This window comes from Mytilus californianus, unplaced genomic scaffold, assembly GCF_021869535.1.
Source record: "Mytilus californianus isolate M0D057914Y unplaced genomic scaffold, xbMytCali1.0.p SCAF_3, whole genome shotgun sequence".
NCBI classification, from domain to species: Eukaryota; Metazoa; Mollusca; class Bivalvia; order Mytilida; family Mytilidae; genus Mytilus; species Mytilus californianus.
In genome coordinates, this window is record NW_026262679.1 from 60,750,880 (window position 1) to 60,773,933 (window position 23,054).

Sequence of the window (23,054 nt, forward strand, 5' to 3'; positions counted from 1 at the left end):
CAGTTCGTAGGCATGCATGAGTTAATCTTGATAAAATTACAAGAAAATACTAGAGGGGCATTTAAAAACTATTTGTCGATAATCGTGTGTAAGAAAGGACAGCTAAAACAATGACTACAAAGCAAAACAAAATTCAACAAAACACTACGTAGGAACTAAATATTTTCTCCTTTTATTTGAATAAAATTGAGAGAAACAACAAAACTTAAAAACAAGAAGGTTTATGTCGAGTAAAATGCTAATTAATTTGACATTGACACAAAAATTAAACCAAACTGACTTGTAATAAGAAAAATAAAGTTCTACTTATTATATGTTATAATTGAATTTATAAATCACATGTTTGAATCATCATAATGCTTCTAAACAAGTTTGTACTCGAATGATAGCTACCTTTGGATTGGAAAAGCGATGTGCATACCGGAATTGGTCAGGGTAAGTACAGTAGTAAGATACAGTTGTCTGATGAAAATGTATAAAGTGTCCGACACCCCCAAAGTGACCGTCGTATATACATATGGTTACTTTTGTTCTTCAGACCAGCAGTAAAACCCTTGCTAAAGTGGGGCGTCCGTTCGGCTGGATGAAAAAAATAGCTGCCACGTCAGGTCAGAATAGGGAAGTTAAATCCGATGTCATGTGTTGAGAGCGTGCCCCGCCTTCAGCACGTTAAAGAACCCTTGTGACAACTCTCTAAAGGGTCTAAAGGTTGCATGTTGGAAGGCAAAACTTCTGTTACTATCCACCATACCATTGTTTTCCAGTGGTAGTCCAAGGTTCCCACCCTTCATCCCGGGCGACTACTATTACAGTACCTTGTTATTGTATGTATTGTCAATTTGTTTTCGTCCTGAACATGCATGAAATATTTGCCGCTGGATGTACGTCAAACGAAATGAATCTATCATATAAAGTGGCCGACACTCAGTTTTGTGATAGACTATTACTATGTGAACCTTTATTGAATGTATCACCTATTCCAATGATTAGTAACTTGATTTTAAAATTCAGATATTAAATAAACAAGGATATTGTCTAAAATAACGATTCCGTAATTCAAAGTTATAATTTCAAGTCTATATGAAATAGCTCACTTATTTGCCCAATGAAACAACTTTAAATCTTGAAATATATATATATATATTTCATTGACAATGCATAACAATTTCCATAAAATTTTTTTAAAGCGGTCACATAGAATGCATTGCGAGCGTACAAGCGCACCGTTTATCTTTTTTGGCCATCGTTTGCATACTCGTACCTTATCAGACACAAATTTTAAATTGCCCCACAAAACGATGCATGAAAAATGTTATTTAAACAAACACATGTCGAAGGAGAATTATAGACAAAGGGAGGAAGATCCGAGCTTCGTTGAAAAAAACCAGACAGAATGGGACACAAAATCTACCATAAAAACAATGTTAGACTACGTTCTCAAGAATGGTCAGCAACTTTTGCTCCACATGCAATCTAATTAAAATATAGATCTCGAATTTCGTTATACTACGTTATACCTCGTATGTAGTATAACGTAGTATAACGAAATCCGAGATCTATATTTTAATTAGATTGCTCCACATGTGACATTCTTCATGTAAAAAAAAGTTGATTATTCACGACGAATTGACCGTCACCGATAGAACAACATAAATATTGCAAAATAAAACACCACAACAATAATGAAGTAAAATAAATTATGTTGTAAAAACAACTCAAACCCGCGTTTTTTTTTTGTTTTTTTGTTTTTTTTTTTTGTTTTTTTTTTTTTGGTTGCTAAAATATATTTTGAAACACGGTGTATTGAGGAAACGAGTACGATAGGATAACAAAAAAATATATGGGGATTTTTGAAGAGAATAGGGAATAAAATATACAAAAACTAATGAAATAAGAAATATTTCAGGCCGTGCTATCATTGGCGTTCGGTGTTGGTGAATAAGTACATACCTCAGAAATTATGTTGTAATGGTTGGAGGACCAGTACACACCAAAACTGTGATAGAGGTGGGTTTTAGGAAGATTCAATACGGTTGTTCAAGTGGTGACCGAAAACTTTTCAAATTTTTCCATTTTCCTAATCTCTTGTCTCATAAAAGGAAATAACACTGTTATCTGCTATTTTGTTACAAATTTTGGTTCATTCTGTGGTGAAAGTTTTTTTAACCCATCAATAACTTTGTCGTACCTTCATGGAATTTTAGGAAATTTAGGCAAAAGCTTGTTTATGACCAAGACAGTATCTAATTAAAAGCAATTTTTTGAAAAAAAAACTTATTTTCATTTTTGCCGTATTTTTCTGATAAATAGGATTAGTTTTTTTTTACAGTTATCATCAATTTAACTTTGTCAAAACCTACATGGAATTTTATGAAATTTTGACAAAAGCTTTTTTTATGACAAGTTTTCAGAGTAGAATTTTTTTTAAACTTTGGCAGAAGTTTTTTAGTTATTCAGATGCATCTAAAGAAAAATTATGATTTTTTTAATTCTGTATTTTTCTCAATTTTTACAGTCAACACTGACAGCAGTAATCGCAGACGAGACACAGGGTTCCGTGGAACCCTTAACGAATATTCAGCCATTGAATTTGTTTTTGTCCCGGCTGATAAAGCTGCTAATAATACCATTATAGTTTGACGTAAATTTTACATTGAGGTTCTGCAAAACGAAATCACGAATTCACCAACATTCCAACTGACTTCATTTTCAGAAAACGATATCTGTAACAAACATAAACTATTAGCTACTTCTTTACAAGCAGAACCAAATACAATGAAAGTCCCAACTATGTACTGGCTTCCGAAGCTACACAAATCACCTTACAAATATAGATTTATTTCGTCTTCAAGTCATTGTTCCACTACTAAATTGTCTATTCTACTTACTAGTACACTTGGTACAATCAAAAACCTGATAATAAATTGTTCAAATAAGGCCTTTGAAAATAGTGGAATTAACTACTTTTGGAGTGTCAAAAACTCGTTGGAAGTACTTGATAAATTGCATGCATATATTGGTAATTTTGAATCTGTTCAAAGTTTTGATTTTTCTACCCTATATACCACTTTGCCTCATATTCTTATTAAGAAAAAATTCACACACCTAATTAAATGGGCATTTAAAATGTCGGAATGCGAATACATATGTTCAAACTCTTTTAGTAATTTTTTAGTAGCAACAAACAAAAGAGCTATGTCAATTGGACATACTTTGATACTATATCTGCCCTTGAATTTTTACTTGATAACATTTTTGTTCGCTTTGGAGATTCCGTATATCGTCAAGTTATCGGAATTCCAATGGGGACTAACTGTGCACCACTTATTGCGGACCTGTTTTTGTATTGTTATGAGTTACAATTTATGACTAAAATCAGCAAAGACCCATCGAAATAACATCTGATACAAAAATTTAACAATACTTTTAGATATTTGGATGATATATTGGCTCTCAATAATGACGACTTCAGTATGTATACTAAAGAAATTTATCCTGTTGAACTTACTTTAAATAAAGCTAATACTAACAATGACCACTGTCCTTTCCTCTATCTTGATATCTATATCATTAACGGGAAGCTTAATACAAAAATTTATGATAAAAGAGATGATTTTTCATTTCCTATCGTTAATTATCCATTTTTACATGGTGACGTTCCCTTGTCACCATCTTATGGTGTTTATATATCTCAACTTGTACGATTCGCTCGTGTATGTAACAACGTATTAGATTTTAGCGAGAGAAATTTATGTATTACTGAAAAATTATTACACCAGGGTTTTCGATATCATAAACTAGTCAAAACATTTACTAAATTTTATCATCGGTATAAGGACATCATTCGTAAATATAACTCAACATGCAGACATCTTATACGTTCGGGTATTTCACATCCAATCTTTTATGGTAATATTCTTTACAAAGCACACAAATGTCAGTATTCACCTCAAAAGCTAACAAAACCTTTAAACAGACTTATTAAGAAGGGATATAGTTACAGTGCTGTTGTCAGGTCATTAAAGATTGCATATGTTTGCTTTAATATTGATTCACTTATAGGGTCTTTGCATCGGAATTAAACATATTATTTATTCTAAAACCAGTTGTTGGCATGACACGGGTTATGTTCTTCTCATATATTTTATGATGGTATAATACTAAACCCCTAACAGGAGGGATTGTGCCTGATATTCATATGATGAAGACATAATCTTTCAATCAGTTTAATTGAGGTCAGGAGCTGGCATGTCAGTAACTGCTAGTAGTCTGTTGTTATTTATGTATTATTGTCATTTTGTTTATTTTCTTTTGTTTCCTATTCTGACATCGGACTCGGACTTTTCTTAAACTGAGTTTTACTGTACGTACTGTTGTACGTTTGTTTTTTTCTACATTGGCTAGAGGTATAGAGGGAGGGTTGAGATCTCAAAAAACATGTTTAACCCCGCCGCATTTTTGCGCCTGTCCCAAGTCAGGAGCCTCTGGTCTTTGTTAGTCTTGTATCATTTTTAATTTTAGTTTCTTGTGTATAATTTGGAGTTTAGTATGACGTCCATTATCACTGAACTAGTATACATATTTGTTTAGGGGCCAGCTGAAGGACGCCTCCGGGTGCGGGAGTTTCTCGCTGCATTGAAGACCCATTGGTGGCATTCGGCTGCTGTCTGCTCTATGGTCGGGTTGTTGTCTCTTTGACACATTCCCCATTTCCATTCTCAATTTTATTCGTATAATTCTATCTTTTTTAGCAGTATCGATGAACAAACTTAATCTTTAAACTTTTACAAGTTTTCCTGTTTGTAAAGTATCGCAAATTTTACACGCTCGTACGCATTGCTTGTAAAATTCTTGCAAAGGATTATGCTTTAAAACCATCCAATTTAATTCAATTTTAAAAATCAGCTGACAATATATCTTGTATATGTGGATTATTGATATAAATATATAAAAATGAATTATTATCCTATGATAAACATGTACAATAATGATTTAAAAATGATAAATAATTGACAAGCTATCTACTTTTCTGCTTTCAACTCACTGGAAAATTTCTGTCGAAAGTTTTACTTTCAGCAAGGATTTGTATAGTAAGAAGGATTGGAATCTCGTGGACTTTTTGCATAGATGTTAAATTATTTGAATATATAGCATATAATTTGGTTTATAATTGTTTCGACAGTTGCATTTTATTGCTCGTTTGAGAAGTTATTCTCTTAATGATCCATAACGACTTTCGGGTGTTTGTTTTTGTTTCTGTGTCTCGTCGAGAATTTTATAGCTTAGCAGTCAGATAGCGGTCAGACCATAGCCGTTAAAATAATTATTATTGAAATTATTTTGATAGATAACGCTGTCTTCTTGTTTCGATCAGTTTCGTTAGCAGTTCTTGTCTTACAAAAAATATATATATCTAATGTTTAGTTGAAACTTTTGAATGTTTTTACGGATTACTTAACACTATGGCTTCTCGGAGAAAAAGGAAATCTACAAGTCGGTTTTCCCCGGATCCAATTGAAATAAACAGACAAGAAAGTGACTGTTCGTCTTGGACAGTTAAGAAGTTCAAGGAAGAACTGACAAATATTGGAATAAACATTACTTCAAAATTAAGTAAAACAGTGTTACAACAAATTTATTTCGATAATCTCAAATCAGTTTCCGAACCTGAACAATTGTCAAATGAAGACCAGGAAGGCTCGCCAACTTTACCAAATGTGACCAGTCATTCGTCTAATGAACTTCCACTTCTGATCGGAAATTTAACAGAAGTTGTTTTAGGACTAAGGGATTCTATGAATTCTAACACCAACAGGAATAATTCTAATACTCCTTTATCAGCGGATTTTTCCGGGAATATACAAGATACAAGACGAAATAGATGTCATCAAGTGCACACAGCAGATGATAATGTGTTTACATTATACAAATGGTACGGTGTTTCTCCTAGTGAAAGCGATTGCGGGATAAATCCCACCCTTAACACATCTACAGCTACTATTAACGGGGTGCCATCATCGTCTGTTCCCTTTTTGGATATCATTTCACCAGCGCTTAAAAAGCAAATCATTGAAGGTAGGGACGTTAATCTAGCCGGACTACTAATGAAAGATTACGAATCCGTTCAGGCAGCTAGTACTTTACTTACTAGCAGTGGTCTAGAAATTATTTTGCCAGGAAAAAGGGATATCCGGCTTCATAGAACGCTCACTATTAAAGAGTTCGTATGCGCTTTTGGCAAATATAAGCGCGTCATGTGTAGGGTTTTTCCTCAACGCAGCGAAGAATTAGATTGTTACTTAGCTAACATTTTACAGATTGAATCTAGCTACGGCGAAAAATTTTATGATTATCATAAGCTTTTTGCCGCCAAAGCTGCAACTGCACTTCGCGATTTCAAAGTTAAATTTGACTGGGGAGTTAAAGACAATGACATTTTTACGCTTTTAGCTCCGCATGCAAGGCCAGAAGTTTGTAGACTTTGTTACGCTATTGATCACGGAACAAATTTTTGGCCCTCTTTCTTCTCAATCAGTAGAACGTAGTACTTATCCGAAGAATAGACCATCTTCCGATCGCGTTGATAGGAGGGGCAGAACACCAATTTTTGCACGATGGGAAAGAGGTCTGCAATAATTATAACACCACAAGGGGGTGTGCCAGACCGGGTTGTTCTTTGACTCATATTTGCAGTTCTTGTTTCGCTTTTCATTCCGCCTTTAACTGCAACAAAGATACTCAAAGGAACAAATCTTCTAGAGGGTCGACTACAATCAACGAAGATAAAAAATGACTAGTAACAATTCCTGTTATCGAAAATTCACCTATCAATGTTAACTTGTTACGTGATTTATTGCAAACGCATCCGGATATAAATTTTGTTAATTATCTTTGTAGTGGAATAAACGAGGGCTTTGACACTATGATTAAATGTACTGATATACCGACACTTGAATGTAAGAATAACTTTTCAGCTCGCTCTCAATCTTAACCGTGCGGGAGCTTATTGACAAAGAATGTGAAAAAGGTTTCTTGTCAGGTCCGTATAAAATTCCACCGTTTAACTATTATCGAGTCAGCCCTTTGGGACTTGCTGTGGGGAAGTACTCCGGGAAAAAGCGGCTTATATTGGATTTATCAGCCCCACATGACGATGATGATAATTGTAGTATTAATGACTTGATCAGTAAAGAAGATTGTTCAATGACGTATGTCAGAATAGACGATGCGATCAAAGTTATACGAAAATTAGGTCGTTTTTCATTGTGTTCAAAGTTCGATATAGAGTCCGCTTTCAAACAATTGGGAATTGGAAAGGACCAGTGGCATTTATTTTTCATTAAATGGTGCAAAGAATACTATTTCTTTAATAGACTAGCGTTTGGTTGTAGGAGCTCGCCAATTATTTTCGATAACTTATCCAGAGCAATTTGTTGGATTGCTACTAATATCTACAAAATTGAATATATATTTCACCTTTTAGACGATTTCTTGACTATAGATAAACCCGATTCTTGCGCAGAGAGAACTAAGGCATTAATGACTACTCTTTTTAAAAGACTTAATATTCCACTGGCTAAACACAAGGTTGTTGGCCCTTGTACAGTTATTGAATATTTGGGTATTATACTTGACACGGAAAAGATGGAGACTCGCTTGCCTTTAGATAAAACAAGTCGCATCAGTGAATTTATCAAGAAGTTTTTAAACAGACAATCTTGTACTAAACGTGAACTTCTACAATTGTTAGGGCATTTAAATTTTGCTATGCGGGTTATAATTCCGGGTCGTTCTTTTGTCTCATACCTAATATCTTTATCAACAACTGTCAAGGATCTCAAAGACAAAATTTATTTGACCGATGAATGTCGTACCGATTTGCGTTTTTGGTACTCGTTTTTGGTAAACTGGAATGGCATTAATATGTTTTATGATTCTGACTATACTAGTGTTAGGGATATCGAATTATATACAGATGCGGCTTCTACCATTGGTTATGGTGGTTATTTCAAGGGGAAATGGTTTTGTTCTCCTTGGTCGGATGATTTAAATTTTCCATGCGAAAAGAAATATTCCATGGCTTTTCTAGAACTCTATCCTATAGTCGTTGCAGCCATCTTATGGGGTCATTCATGGACAACTAAAAGAATCTTATTTCGATGTGACAATGAAGCCACCGTACATATTGTTAATAAAGGTCGTTCCAGATGTTTACTGATAATGTAACTTATGAGAACTCTTACTTTGTATGCCTGTATAAATAATTTTTGTTTTCGTGCCGAACACGTTCCTGGAGTTCAGAATAATATCAGTGACTCTCTTTCTCGTTTACAGCTAGAGCGTTTCAAGATACTTGCACCTTTAGCGGACAAAGTACCTCACAAGTGCCCGCCAGTCTCACGAGTAATGTGGCATTAAAGTCTACAGTGTCGGATTTATGGCGACACGTGTTATCAACTAGAACATCTCAGACGTATAAAGTTGGATATCGAGCTTATACTGCATTTCTTGCTAACAACGGGGTTGTCTGGTTAGGTAAACCCATGCCTCCGATTTCTGAGGATATTTTGATTTATTTTGTCGCACATTGTTACAAAAACTTGAGACTTTTACATACAACCATTAAATTGTATTTATGTGGAATTCGGTTTTATTATATCCAAAGTAACTGTGACCATCCGTTTGATTATACAAATGAATCGACACTCCAGAGACTCAATATGATAATACGCGCCGTCAAACGTATACAATGAGAGCATAATCCAAAACCACGTCTTCCTATTACTTTTCAGGTACTTGGGAGAATTTGCAATTCTCTTAGAGCAGGTGTTTTCTCTGCCTTTACTGATTGTTTGTTAGAAACGGCCTGTACAGTAGCCTTTTTTTGGATTTCTTAGATGTGGTGAATTTACAGTTTCTAAACATTTTGATTCTACTGTAAATCTAAGTGTAACGGATGTTGAGATCCTCGATTCTTATGCTATTCTACACCTTAAAACCTCAAAAACAGATCCTTTTCGTAAAGGTGTCAGTATACAGCTTCACAAATCCGATCATACCATTTGTCCTTTCTCTGTTGTCCAAAAGTATATCGCAATCAGGAAGGGTAGAGAAGCATCTTTTTGTTTTTCAGATCCATTGTTTGTCAAAGAGAATGGTAGCGCTTTAGACAGGGACTTTTTCATCAGAAGTCTAAGACATGTACTAGATATTTGTGGGTACAACTCAAGCTTATACAATGGTCATTCTTTTAGAATTGGTGCCAGTACATCGGCAGGATCTGTTAATACTCAAGATCATCTTATCAAAACTCTCGGTCGGTGGACATCAGACAGTTATTGTCGTTATATTCGTATTTCCACGGACACGATTCGAAAAGCACAGAAGTCTTTGACATTGTCTAAAAATATCTGAGTCATATTCGATATGTGGACATTATCGAACTTGAATGGATGTTATTTTACCAAGAACAATGAACTTTAATTGTGAACTTGTTGACCGTAATTGAACTTTTATGTGAATTAACTTTACTTGTTATGAAGTATTCAGCCATTCGAAGAGTTGCTGTTTTTTCCTCTCGATACACTTGGACATATCTTTATACATACAATATCGTTTAGCAGAAGAAACAATGTATTTTAACTTTAAGCCTTATCTATAGTGACAATTATTTGAATTCGAATTTACCGATTTCATAGAATATTCAGCCGTTTCGAAGAGTTGCTGTTTTCCCCTGATACATGTGGATTTATATTTTACTGTATTTAACGAACTTGTGTCATTGAGTTTTTGCCAAAAAACGCGTATTTCAATTTAGAGCCTGCTTGGAATGTGAAAAGAAACACATGTGAACCTTATAGTTTTCTTATATTCAGCCATGTGACGAGTTGCTGTTTTATTTTTCTAGATACAATCAAACTTTACAGTTATGTTTTGTGCATCATATTTGTATATTCATTTTGTTTTTCTCTCTCTCTCTGTCTAATACTTTTTCACCACATGCGACTTGAAGGCTCCCTTTATACCCCCTTTTGAATTCCACCTCACTTAATATCTTACAACTTGGGGGATTACTCAGCTCATATACTTTTTTATTTTTCATATAATCTGAGCAATGGCCATTCATTGCATTTTTTATCACTGGTCAGTCTTTTAAATGACAATTGTTTATCCCCCAAGTTCTATCAACTTACAACTCACATTTCATTAGTTATACTACAGTTGATAGGACAGGTCACGTCGAATTTCCTGTCAACCACTGTTTCGCAAGCATCAATAGTTCGCGCAAACTACGCTTTACAACAGCTCAGGATTCAGGGAATTCGACGGGAAAATATTTTCATAATTAGCAAAAATATTTTCAAAATTAGCTGAGATGATTTCCCAAGGGCAATACTATATATATTTTTTTTTTTGGTAATAAATTTTATATTTCTTTTATATTTGTCAGTTTTCTCTGTTGAAATGTATTCGTTTTCAGTCAGGCATTTTGTCTCTGTTATAGCACCACCAGCCACTTAATTACAGACTACATTACTTAACTTGGTACAGGTCATTAAGGTCAATTACAAGTGTATAACAGTTGTAACCTTCAGACGATGACCAATGAGCCTTTAACTATGTCACAACGTAGTTAATTTACAGTATACCTTCTTGGAGAAACTTTGTGGTATAAATGTTAAATTATTTGAATATATAGCATATAATTTGGTTTATAATTGTTTCGACAGCTGCATTTTATTGCTCGTTTGAGAAGTTCTTCTCTTAATGATCCATAACGACTTTCGGGTGTTTGTTTTTGTTTCTGTGTCTCGTCGAGAATTTTATAGCTTAGCAGTCAGATAGCGGTCAGACCATAGCCGTTAAAATAATTATTATTGAAATTATTTTGATAGATAACGCTGTCTTCTTGTTTCGATCAGTTTCGTTAGCAGTTCTCGTGGATTTTTGCATAGATTGTATTATAATGTCTTATGCAGCGCGAGATTTTAGCGTGATTACCCATGATGCATTTCGAAGATGCTCAGCGTGCCTTAATTAATGGCGGATTTTGCATCTTACTATACAAATCCTTGCTTTCAGATATAAAATTTGAATAACAAATATTTTTTTATTTCGAAAATCTTTAAATATAAGAATCAAATGCTATGTTTCTTAAAATTCATACGAAATTAAAACAAGTGTCCATCACAGTTTTAGCAAGAATCGCATCATGCATATATGATGGTCACTTGCTTTCATTTCGTTTAATTAAAAAAAAAAAACATTTAGTTCTATGATATGAAAATTAAGACAAGATAATCATAGAATAACGGTATCAATTCTTGACAGTCATCAACACTTTCACTGCATTCACAGATCTTCAAGTATAATGTGACTTATATGCATTAGTGTAAAATACATGAATATATTATTATAGCATAAATTATAATGAACATCTAGACTCAGAAATTTCAGCATTGGTTTTGCAAGATTATCACACTGTTGCTTCAAATGTTTCAGCAATTTGCCTGCCTGAATGCAAAAATGGAGGAAAATGTACTTCGCCCGGTATTTGTTCATGTGTTGAAGGTTGGAAAGGGGACCGGTGTGAAATATAAGGATATTGTTGAAGGTAATATATATATATAAATAAAAAGAGCGTCAATGATATTGCTACTCAATATTACAATCAAATATAAATGATATTAATAGGTCAGCTTTTTTTTACATGCGCACATAGATTGACACAATTGAATCAAAAGCCAGAGTAGGTTAAAGAACGGTTAAAATCGGCCCCAAGATTTTACTTCTATTTAATCTTGCCAAATCACTGCAAATTTAACATATAATTTTGTATTACAGCATAAAAACTTCTATTTAGCATATCATATATTGAATTAAGATGTTATGACAGCTTAAATATGCACAATTTGTGTTCTCGCGTCCGTTTTGTTCCGATTTTTTCTTAGTTTATTAGGATTTTTATTATAGTTATGTTGGTCCTAGTCCTGATTCAGACATTTTTCGTGTATAGGTGTTCAATATAAACCTTAACAGCTTTTGATTTTAGGTCTGCAAAATGCACAAAATCGTCTTGCTTTAACAACATATTTAAAATGTGCTAATTTAGGAGTCTATAATGTATTCTTATGAAACAGATCATTTAACTTAGCGTTAAGACTTTTGAAATACGTCTATTTTAGATAAAAATGAAGCTTTTTTGATATTTTATGATAAAGTTTCTATTCAAGGCCATTGTTGGAAAATGTAAACCTTGTTGTGTAGTATCACCACCGGATATAGGTACTTCCGCAGCGGTGATAAAAACACGTGAATCTATTCCCGTACAGAAAAACACTATTCGCCGTACAATTTATCAGCTTTATTTACATGAATTGTTCTGTGAAAACAATAGTTTATTCCGAAATACAGTGTCGTTCAAGCTTAAATATTGTAACGGCCGGGTCTGTGCCTGGGGAGATTAAATTTCGGGAGGGACAATTATCCCATCATGTATGAAAAAGTATTTAACTTGTGGATGGAAGTCAAGTGTTTGGGAATGGAGAAAAATTGTATAAATACCAAAATACTGTACGTTATTACCGGTGAAATGTCACCGTGAAGCAACACTCTAAAATGTCACTTAATTATAGTTATGTACACGACACGGTCTCAACACAGCTAGAGTGTCAACCATAAGAAGATACGTACGTTAATTCCTTTTGGGAAAATAAAGACCCGATATTTTAAATAGAGACCAGCTATCGAACTTAAATTTACTATAACATAGGAATATTTACTCTATATCACAAACAATCTGATTGGATACCTTTACTAGAAATTATTGAAGGCCAGCGGGCTATTTCACTAACACACAAAAGATCACTTAAATGTACGACACGCCAGCGACACACTTTTGAAATAAATTACAGAATATTTATTAATAGAGTCGTGCATAATTATAAAGTAGATTGACATCTACATTTATGCCAATACGTTAGAGACAATAAACTATTAGGCATATACGTACAAACAGAAACATCAAACATTGTTTAAAAAGAAGGATAATATTGTTGCTAGTGTTATTGTATTCTATTTATATTAATACACATGTATTTCCCATATATTGATACCAGAGCTAACAACGTGTAACTACCACGAATGCCAGTAAAGCCGTTTATTAATCCCTATTTCTATCTCGTGTTTTAGGATCACATTATATTACGAGAGCAGCCAATATTGTTTTTAATTGTGTATACTATACTTATTAATATATTGTTCAACCTGTATAAACTATAGTGTTGTGGTTAATAAATCATTAACTTCATTCAGTATGATTCTATAAATGCCCTACAAGACTCAATCTCGATACTGATTACAGATTCGTTGGGTGCTACACTCAAAAATTCATGTAGCAATCCTCTAAGTACGCAACCTACGACCTGTTTTCAGGTATATAAAATTATCAGACACATAACGCTAAGTATAAAGTCGTCCGTCACCGGAAGTCGGAACCCTCAGCCCGCTACAATTGGTGGCAGCGGTGGGATCTCTATTAGGGAATCCACAGAGTGACGTTTGAGACCAAAGACAACCTTTGTAAGACATTGCAAGCAACAGCACGACTACCACTCCACTTGGAAGAGATGAGGTGGATAACACAGGTGCCCAGGAGACGGGACTCCCCGCACCTGATAGAACACGCTACACCATCGGGAGAAGTACAGGTGCGGGTTACAAAAGAAAGGACTCGGACTAACCAATCAGATCTCAGACACATAGATGGTACGAGACTAAAATTTACAGATTGTGACAAAGATGAACGTGTCGGCAGGGCGGCGTTTCATAATCGAAATAGAAACGAATCAGCATTTGTTGACTCAGCATATTTCTTGGCTGAGCATCAACGGTCAACCCATGGAAGGGGAGATACAACTATATATACAAGTCCAAGTTTGACTACGGGACAGGACCCCACGGACATTCGGGAGGTTGGCCATCTCAACAAGAGTATCTCCTGTGATTCTCCTTTGCCAACTAGGCGAACTAGAATGCAAGAAGAATCAATTTCTATGCCATCCGGAGGCATGAGGGCATTCCCATGGAAGGTCCGCACTGACACTGAGGCTCTTAATTTGTGTGACGGCCGCGCACGGGAGTCGACAAGGCGAGTGTCAGGGTTTGAGGACAATGTACTTGGTCATTGCTATGACCAATTGACAGAACGACGCCGTTCACCAGTATTTGGAAATAGATGGGGGAAAATCGACAACCGACAAGGATGCACAATCAGCTTGTTGCAAACAACACAAACACAAGTAACAAAAACAAGAATGCTGCAAACTATGATTGGGCAAGCAGCTGGCAAGACTATCAGGTACATTTTGAAATGGTGGCTGAGATAAACTGATGGGATAATGCCACAAAAGCCCTAGAGCTAGCAACGAGTCTCAGAGGATCAGCACAGGCAATTCTCAGTGACCTTAGACCAGATCGAAGAAGAAACTACGAACAACTAGTAGCAGCATTAGTATCACGTTTTCAGCCCAGTAACCAGGCAGAACTATATAGGGTACAGATGAAAAATAGAACAAGGGATAAAGGACAAGTTTTGCCCGAATTAGCACAGGACATAAAACGACTGACAAGACTTGCATACCCGACAGCACCAATTGAAGTGAGGGAACAACTTGCACGTGATTGCTTTATGGACTCCTTAGGGGACCCGGATCTTGAATGGGCAATTTTCCAGGGGAAACCCATCAATATTGATGACAGTGTCAGGATAGGCCTTGAATATGAGGCGTTCAGTACGGGACAAAGAAGGAAATTCCCGAGCCGTGTCGCTCTTAGAAGACAGACAGAAGTATCGGATGAATCCGATTGCAGTGACGATATGGGCAACTTAGTAGAAAGATTAGCGAGAATAGAGAAGCAGGCAACAAAACCAAAGCATCCACTTACCTGTTATTTCTGTGGCATAACCGGCCACATCAAAAGAGAGTGTAGGAAGTATTTGGCTTCACAAGGTCGACAGCAAAGTCGCCCAGGAGTCACAAGAGCCAACAACAGGACATACACACAGGGCACGCAAACTAATAGTGGATATTTCGTGTCCAATTCGGGAAACTATTAGAGGTCGAAGGAGGGGTCCCACCTTTGATCAGCTTTTGTAAAATTGCACAGGGACCATCTGAGAATTTAAGATGTAGAGAGAATAAACATGATAGTTTGTATTTAAAAATTTATGTAAATAATGTTATAGTAAATTGTCTTATTGACACAGGGTCAACTATGACAGTACTACATAGCCGCAAATATTTTGCGATACCAGAGCCTAAAAGGCCAGGGCTTTCAACAAGTGGTGTGCGATTAAAAATGGCCAATGGGGAATTGATACCCACCATGGGTCAAGCAAATTTTTGTATTAAAATCAATGACAAGTGTTATAGCCAACGGTTTTTGGTAGCAGAAATTGATGCTCCAGCCGTCCTGAGATACGATTTTCTATACTTACATAAGTGTAACTTGGATATGGGGGGGGGGGGGGGGGGATTGTTTACTATTGACAACACAGAGATACGTTGTAAGAAAGAAAGTCAAATGGCAGCCATTTTTAAGGTGTCAATTGAACATAATATTGTACTCCCGCCATTTTCTGAAGTGGTCGTACCTGGAAAAATAGAGGGAGACCCTACGCATATATCTAATGCAATTATAGAACCGAAAAATTATTCCGACCAGACTGATTTACTTATTGCAAGGTCGTTGGTAGATCCTAGCAATGGAGTTGTACCACTCAGAATTGCCAACATGTCTGACACAGAACGGGTTGTATATGGCAGTACAAGGATAGTCAAATATGAGACATTTATTATTGCTCAAGGACGTTTTCTGGATAACGACACGGAAGGACGGATAGATATGGTGAGAGATACTAAGGAGGAGGAAGACGAAAAACCAAACAGTTTCTGAAAAAGAAGATAAAGATGAACAGTTAGTGACTCGACGTCGGCATAAACCAGCTTATCTCAAAGATTATGTTGAATAATTGAATTATTAAACTTGATGTACATAATTTACTTGTAAATATGTTGTGACTTTTATTATAATGTTACTAACCTTTAAACTTTGGGATTATTTAGGAGTTCCAGTCAATGCAGTCGGAGGAATAACCATGGCTCTGGTATCATTAATTCTCTCCCTGAACGTCGCTTGATAAATAACTTATAATTATATTTTCTTTTCTTTGTATCTTAATAGATGAATACATGTATGGTGTGTATGAGAACATACAGAAAACAGGAAAGTTTAAAGAGGCACATGAGATATGCCCACAGTGTCAACAAAATAAGATGCAGGTGGTGCCCCTATGAGGTGTCGTCAAATGTAAGGTTCAGGATGAAAGACCACAAGCGGTCGCAGCACTGGTACCGGTTTCACGTTGAGCAGGCAGAACCATTGAAGGAAAATAACTCCAGGAGTTATAATTATAGAAAGGAAAAAGGAGAAAGGAAGAAAAAGAATACCTCAGCAGTAAAGTCAATAGTTAACAAAATTAGGGGTAAGAAAGAAGAAGAAGAAGAGGTAAAGAAAATTACTAAAGATGTCATTCCACAATTTATAGCTACACCTATTTCTCCACTAAGGGAGCCATCTCCAGTGGATATTGAGTTTGAAGAATTTGTAGCCACCAAACTTACTACGGAAAAAGAAGACGAGTTGTTTAGCGTACCAAAGCTAAGGGTGGCAACTCTCCCCATGCCACCTGCAGAGAAATAAAAAATATTGGTGGAGTCTTTGAAAGAGATGGTGGACTCCCCAATTACTGAGAAGACAGACAAATCATCTAGTGTGGATACGGAAACGGAGGACGTCACGCCTACCGAAAAGGAAACCAACACTAAAGAAGAGGACGTCATGGAAATAGAAGAGATGGAGGAAGGTGAAGGGAACTACAGGATACTTTCGCCACTACTACTATAGTAATACCTGAAGAGGTAGTGCCGAGCCCAGATGAAGATATCAGGGTGTTTGAAATAGATGGGACACGGCCCACTCCACGCTATCTACCATCTAAAGTTAGCGTGATAGACAAAAAGTATGGCAGGGTCTATGACCATCGGCATTATCTATTACCTGAAGAAAAGGATAATGAAGACCCTAGGCATGTTTTGGCATGCCCGCCGTCATCGTATAGCCTGGCAGAGGAGGCCTCACTGTTGAGGCGTCTACGAGAACAGGCAAGGAGAAAGGGTGTGACATCTAATACTATACCAGATGGATATTCAGGTTTGATTAAGACCGAAAGATGTGAATTACCAGACGGAACAATTTACTCACTTACAAGTCACTGGGTACCTGAGATACCAATAAGGAGGAGGCAACACATGGGCACGCAAGTGGACGATATGAAGACAACCGCAAAAGAGACGCAGACGGAGACCGTGAAATCAGCTCAAACAGTAGATGTTGAAATAGAGTGTGACATTATTGCATGTAGAATGTACTGATAATTACAAACAATATATTAGACAAGTATTCAGTGTGACTTTTGGATTTTATAGATAGTGGTATATATATGTTTGTAAAATTGCATATTATTTATGAATATTTATAATGATTATTTATATATAAGGTAATTGATAATGGTAAGTAAGCTACTTTACATTGGCATGTTCATGATAAGCTTAGGCTACTAGGGAAATAGTTTGGGAACAGTTTGGGGACACACTCTTTTTGTTAAGGGGGCATTGTAACGGCCGGTCTGTGCCTGGGGAGATTAAATTTCGGGAGGGACAATTATCCCATCATGTATGAAAAAGTATTTAACTTGTGGATGGAAGTCAAGTGTTTGGGAATGGAGCTGAATTGTATAAATACCAAAATACTGTACGTTATTACCGGTGAAGTGTCACCTTGAAGCAACACTCTAAAATGTCACTTAATTATAGTTATGTACGTATTGAATTATTATGAAATGTGTTTCTTACCTTCCCTAGATAATTTGCTGGCGTTTTCGTGGTAGTTACCATGTATTTTTAGAGCTTTAAAAGGTATGTGCAGCGTAAATGTTGCACGACACGCTCTGTGTTATGATATTGTCGTCAGCCATTATTGTTGACGTTATTGTATTGCATCTTGGGATAGCGCAGGTGGCATGACGTCACAGACGTTATGCTATTTGCGTTATGTCTTTATTGAACTTTGTGTCGCACCGTGTCGTACTGATTATAAATACGGAAGTTCGCTTCTCTCGGGATCAGTCTTGTCTTTGCTGGGCGCCATATTCAAAATTTGAAAGTCTTACAAGCATTTGCAAATTAATATTGTCATATTGTCGTTAAGGTGGGCACAATTAATATTATTGTCGAAAGTAATTTCTATTCATTTTATCAATAAGTATTTATTTATCCTCATAAAGAAAACAGTTGGCTTTTATTAAATATAATATATCATCTTTACTGTGTACCGACACGACACGGTCTCGACACAGCTAGAGTGTCAACCATAAGAAGATACGTACGTTAATTCCTTTTGGGAAAATAAAGACCCGATATTTTGAATAGAGACCAGCTATCGAACTTAATTTTACTATAACACAAGAATATTTACTCTATATCACAAACAATCTGATTGGATACCTTTACTAGAAATTATTGAAGGCCAGCGGGCTATTTCACTAACACACAAAAGATCACTTAAATGTACGACACGCCAGCGACACACTTTTGAAATAAATTACAGAATATTGATTAATAGAGTCGTGCATAATTATAAAGTAGATTGACATCTTCATCTATGCCAATAAGTTAGAGACATTAACTATTAGGCATATACGTACAAACAGAAACATCAAACATTGTTTAAAAAGAAGGATAATATTGTTGCTAGTGTTATTGTATTCTATTTATATTAATACACATGTATTTCCCATATATTGATACCAGAGCTAACAACGTGTAACTACCACGAATGCCAGTAAAGCCGTTTATTAATCCCTATTTCTATCTCGTGTTTTAGAATCACATGATATTACGAGAGCAGCCAATATTGTTTTTAATTGTGTATACTATACTTATTAATATATTGTTCAACCTGTATAAACTATAGTGTTGTGGTTAATAAATCATTAACTTTATTCAGTATGATTCTATAAATGGCCTACAAGACTCAATCTCGATACTGATTACAGATTCGTTGGGTGCTACACTCACAAATTCATGTAGCAATCCTCTAAGTACGCAACCTACGACCTGTTTTCAGGTATATAAAATTATCAGACACATAACGCTAAGTATAAAGTCGTCCGTCACCGGAAGTCGGAACCCTCAGCCCGCTACAATATGATACAACTTTGTTCTACGAAAATGTCAAATGAACAGTTGAAGGATAAATGTAAATGTGTTTTAACAAGTTTGAACTCGTCACATGCTTCTTTGAACAGTAACCACCCGGTCCGATTCTGACGATTTGAAGAGAGAAATCCATCAAAGATCATAATCAGCTTTAAACAGTCATGCTGGTTAAAATGAAGTAATTATTTACATAGGCGACAATGGTAGCCTTTTTGGGTCCTACGTTTTAACTATAAAAGATCCGTTGATAAAACTGTCAAATTCTGAATTGTCAACACCTTTAGGGGTGAATAAAACTGCAAAACACATATGGTACCGCAGATTTTTTGATAGAAAAATGGCATTTTCTAAGGGTACTCTATGGTTCTAGAATTTTCAAATAGTATGAATGATGAACACCCCTTGCTTGATTTTGCACAGAAAATATTAATGTTGCTCGTCACAGAGAGTTTCCTCCAAATTTCTCGCTATTTCTACACCAAATACCAACACTCATCTCTCACTATTTCAATTTAGAAAATGAACAGGGCAGCAGACAATAAATTTACTTCTACCTATTATCATGGATGTAAAAACTAGGTGGCGCCAGTCACTTTAATTACTTCCTTTTAACCTATATAGTAGCTACATTATGCGGAATCAGTATCACAAAACTTTATTAGTCAGCAAAATATGGAATACAATGAAACTAAGAAAAAAATTAACCTTGTCTTTCCACCGGTTGGGGGTTACCTTTATCCGGTGGCGATGCTACACAGTGTTACCGTTATAATGATTGAATGTTTGAGGGGATCATGAAATCAAGGTCACAATCTTAATTTGTCATATAATGTAAAACAATGAACATATGTACTAAGTTTCAAGTTAACTTAATCAATAATTCATGGTAAACCTCCTTAATTGAAGACTTGAACCTGCGAATATAAATTGTTTCACACTTTTACATGTATGATGAACCGTGAAATTGGGGGCTAAACCATGATGTGACATAAACTTTAACATTACTTTTCTATATGAGAATTTGACAATTAGGTCAGTTCATAAAATCGGGTTGATATAGAATTATTGCGAGGTTAGATCATAGGAATTTTGTACTATATCGGAAATATTTGGCAGTTTACCCAACAATATCTTTGATATTTCATTAACAAATATATCGATACTTTTAAAGGGAAATATTTGAATCAATGCTAACAGTCAATAATGGAAGAAGGTGACAGATTTTATTTCAATAAGATTGATCGTATTATACTAACATACCCGTGATCCTTTGCGACACAGATATAAACATTAGATATTGCATAACGCTCAAGTAGTAATAATGGCATCAGTTTATCTTTCTGAAAGATTACTTACTTAACAATTTAGAGACCTTGATGACAATTCATCGTAGCAACATATAGTCTATTTTGATAGGAAACACAACCCCTGGAACATACTAAAAGTGAATTTCATCTAGTTAACCTTCGACTTTTTTAAAACTTTTGCTTAAAAAAACATTTTCAATATATTATTTCGGAAAATCACCAGATAACTTTCTATTTATATTAAATCTTATATATACAATTGGATATTCAAAGCTGGATCAGCAAAATGGAAGTTAAGGGTCATACTAAAAACAGCTTTGACCAGCATGATGCATCTGGACCTATTAGAATCAGCTGACGGCTTACATTGATCGTGAATATTAGATGACAATTCTTGTGTAAAACACAAAATTGAAAGTTGCACTGCAAATTTGGCTTTTCATGTTGAATTTAAATTGTGTTGTCATCATAGACATATACTTCTGAAGACTGAAAGTTCGAGAATTTATGAGATGTGGCTTAAATTAAAATTCAAAATCAACACAGTCAACATTTGTTAATATTTGTCATTTACAGATTATCTCTACCAGTATCACAGAAATAAATAAAGATGAGAAAAAACCCAACCAACTTCGCATATATATGAACACAGAGATTAAAGACTGCGTATTTTTTAATAGACAAATAAATACACAAATTACATTTAATTAAGGTTCGCGTTCTTACAAAAATACTAAAGTCAATACCATGTTTTCATAGATAAATTCAGATTGGTTAGTATATATATGGATTACTCTGACTGAGTTTTGCATCGCTTCGGTATTCATTAACACGTAGAAACCTGTCTGACAACATAAATATTAAAACATCTGGCTATAATTAAAAAAGAGTCGTGCCTGATGCAAATCTAGATTTATTGCTTTGAATTAAATAAAATATTAGATTTTGAGTCTTAGTTTACGAAAAAATGTCCTATTCTTTTTTTCTTTTTTAGGATCAAAGCAAACAAAAGAACACTTAGACATGATGCAATCGCTTAAAAAGGATTTAACAAATAAAATCAACAATTGATTGAAATGTAATAATAAACATTGCATTTGAAATTGTTTTATATGTTTTGAACCAGTTTACAGAAAAGTCAAAAGCCTTTTAAAAATCTTCTTAGAAGAAATGGGCATATGTTTAACACCCAGTCTTTGATAGAACTGTGCAAAAGGCTTATTAGTTGGTCTACATGACGTGTCAACCAAATGTAATAAAATTTTGCACATATGCTTTTATAGTCAAAAGAATCAAAAGTTTTAACTTTTAAATTTGATATGATGCTATATAAATAAGAAGATGTGGTATGAGTGCCAATGAGACAACTCTCCATCCAAGTCACAATGTATAAAAAGTTAATAATTATAGGTCAAAGTACGGCCTTCAACACGGAGCCTTGGCTCACACCGAACAGCAAGCTATAAAGGGCCCAAAAATGACTAGTGTAAAACAATTCCTTGTTTAGAGTTTGCAGCGCCATCAACTGAATAGGAATATTTCCCAAATGAAATTCAAATATGAAAGTTATAGTGCAGTAAAATAGTTTTATTCAGATATCTGAAGAATAATATAGCCTTCAAAATGGGTTTATGTGAACATCAATATTGTTTTTAATGTTTTATAGCCCGTTATCTGTTTGACAGTCCGTAATTTCACATCTGTACCACTCATAGGTCCAGAAATTATTGTAGTGTTTTCCACCAAATATTTTACGCTCGAATCTTTCAATTCATTTTTATGGAAAATAAGATGAAAATTAATGTTGACAGAATATGGAAGTTTGACATTTTTCAACTGAATCATAGATAGAAAAACACATTGTTTTGTCTAAAAACTCTCGTTTTACACTTTGGTATGCTATGTTTGATATTTTAAGATATTTCAAATTTTAAAAAATGCATTTTAAGTGTATAATCTCCCTTTGTACCATGATAGCAAATCAATATTCATGGCATATGATACTGTATTTGTATGTTCGTTGTTACTTAAACTAACCTTGTATAATATAATAATGCTTTTGAAAAATTTACACTTACATTTAAAAAATTATCTACAGATAGATATTTTTAATTCATTGATTCAATGTGAGAAATTGAAACTTTAGGCATTTTTTGAATGAATTCGGGAAAGTACTTAAACGAGAGTCCACAAATTTTGTAAGCTAAACTGCAGCATTGTTCACTCTCACGAACTCAAAAAGACAGATGAAAGTATGTTTATATTTTTAATGGACAAAGAGCTGAATATTTTTTTAAAATGTGTACTCTTAAGATCTTGATAAATGCATTTTTACTGAATTATCTCCCGCTGTACCATAAAAAATCAATATTTATGGCATCATATATGGTAATTATATTATGTTCAT

The 23,054-nt window shown here is 34.9% G+C and overlaps 1 long non-coding RNA gene across 1 annotated transcript; it reads left to right on the forward strand.

The window, feature by feature from the left end:
• The first annotated feature begins 371 nt into the window (after window positions 1-371).
• Window positions 372-21,754, forward strand: LOC127733098 (uncharacterized). The gene is made up of 4 exons (XR_007996747.1): window positions 372-435; window positions 1,907-2,007; window positions 11,503-11,614; window positions 21,642-21,754. It is a non-coding gene; the product is annotated as an uncharacterized LOC127733098 (long non-coding RNA).
• The last annotated feature ends 1,300 nt before the right edge of the window (window positions 21,755-23,054 follow it).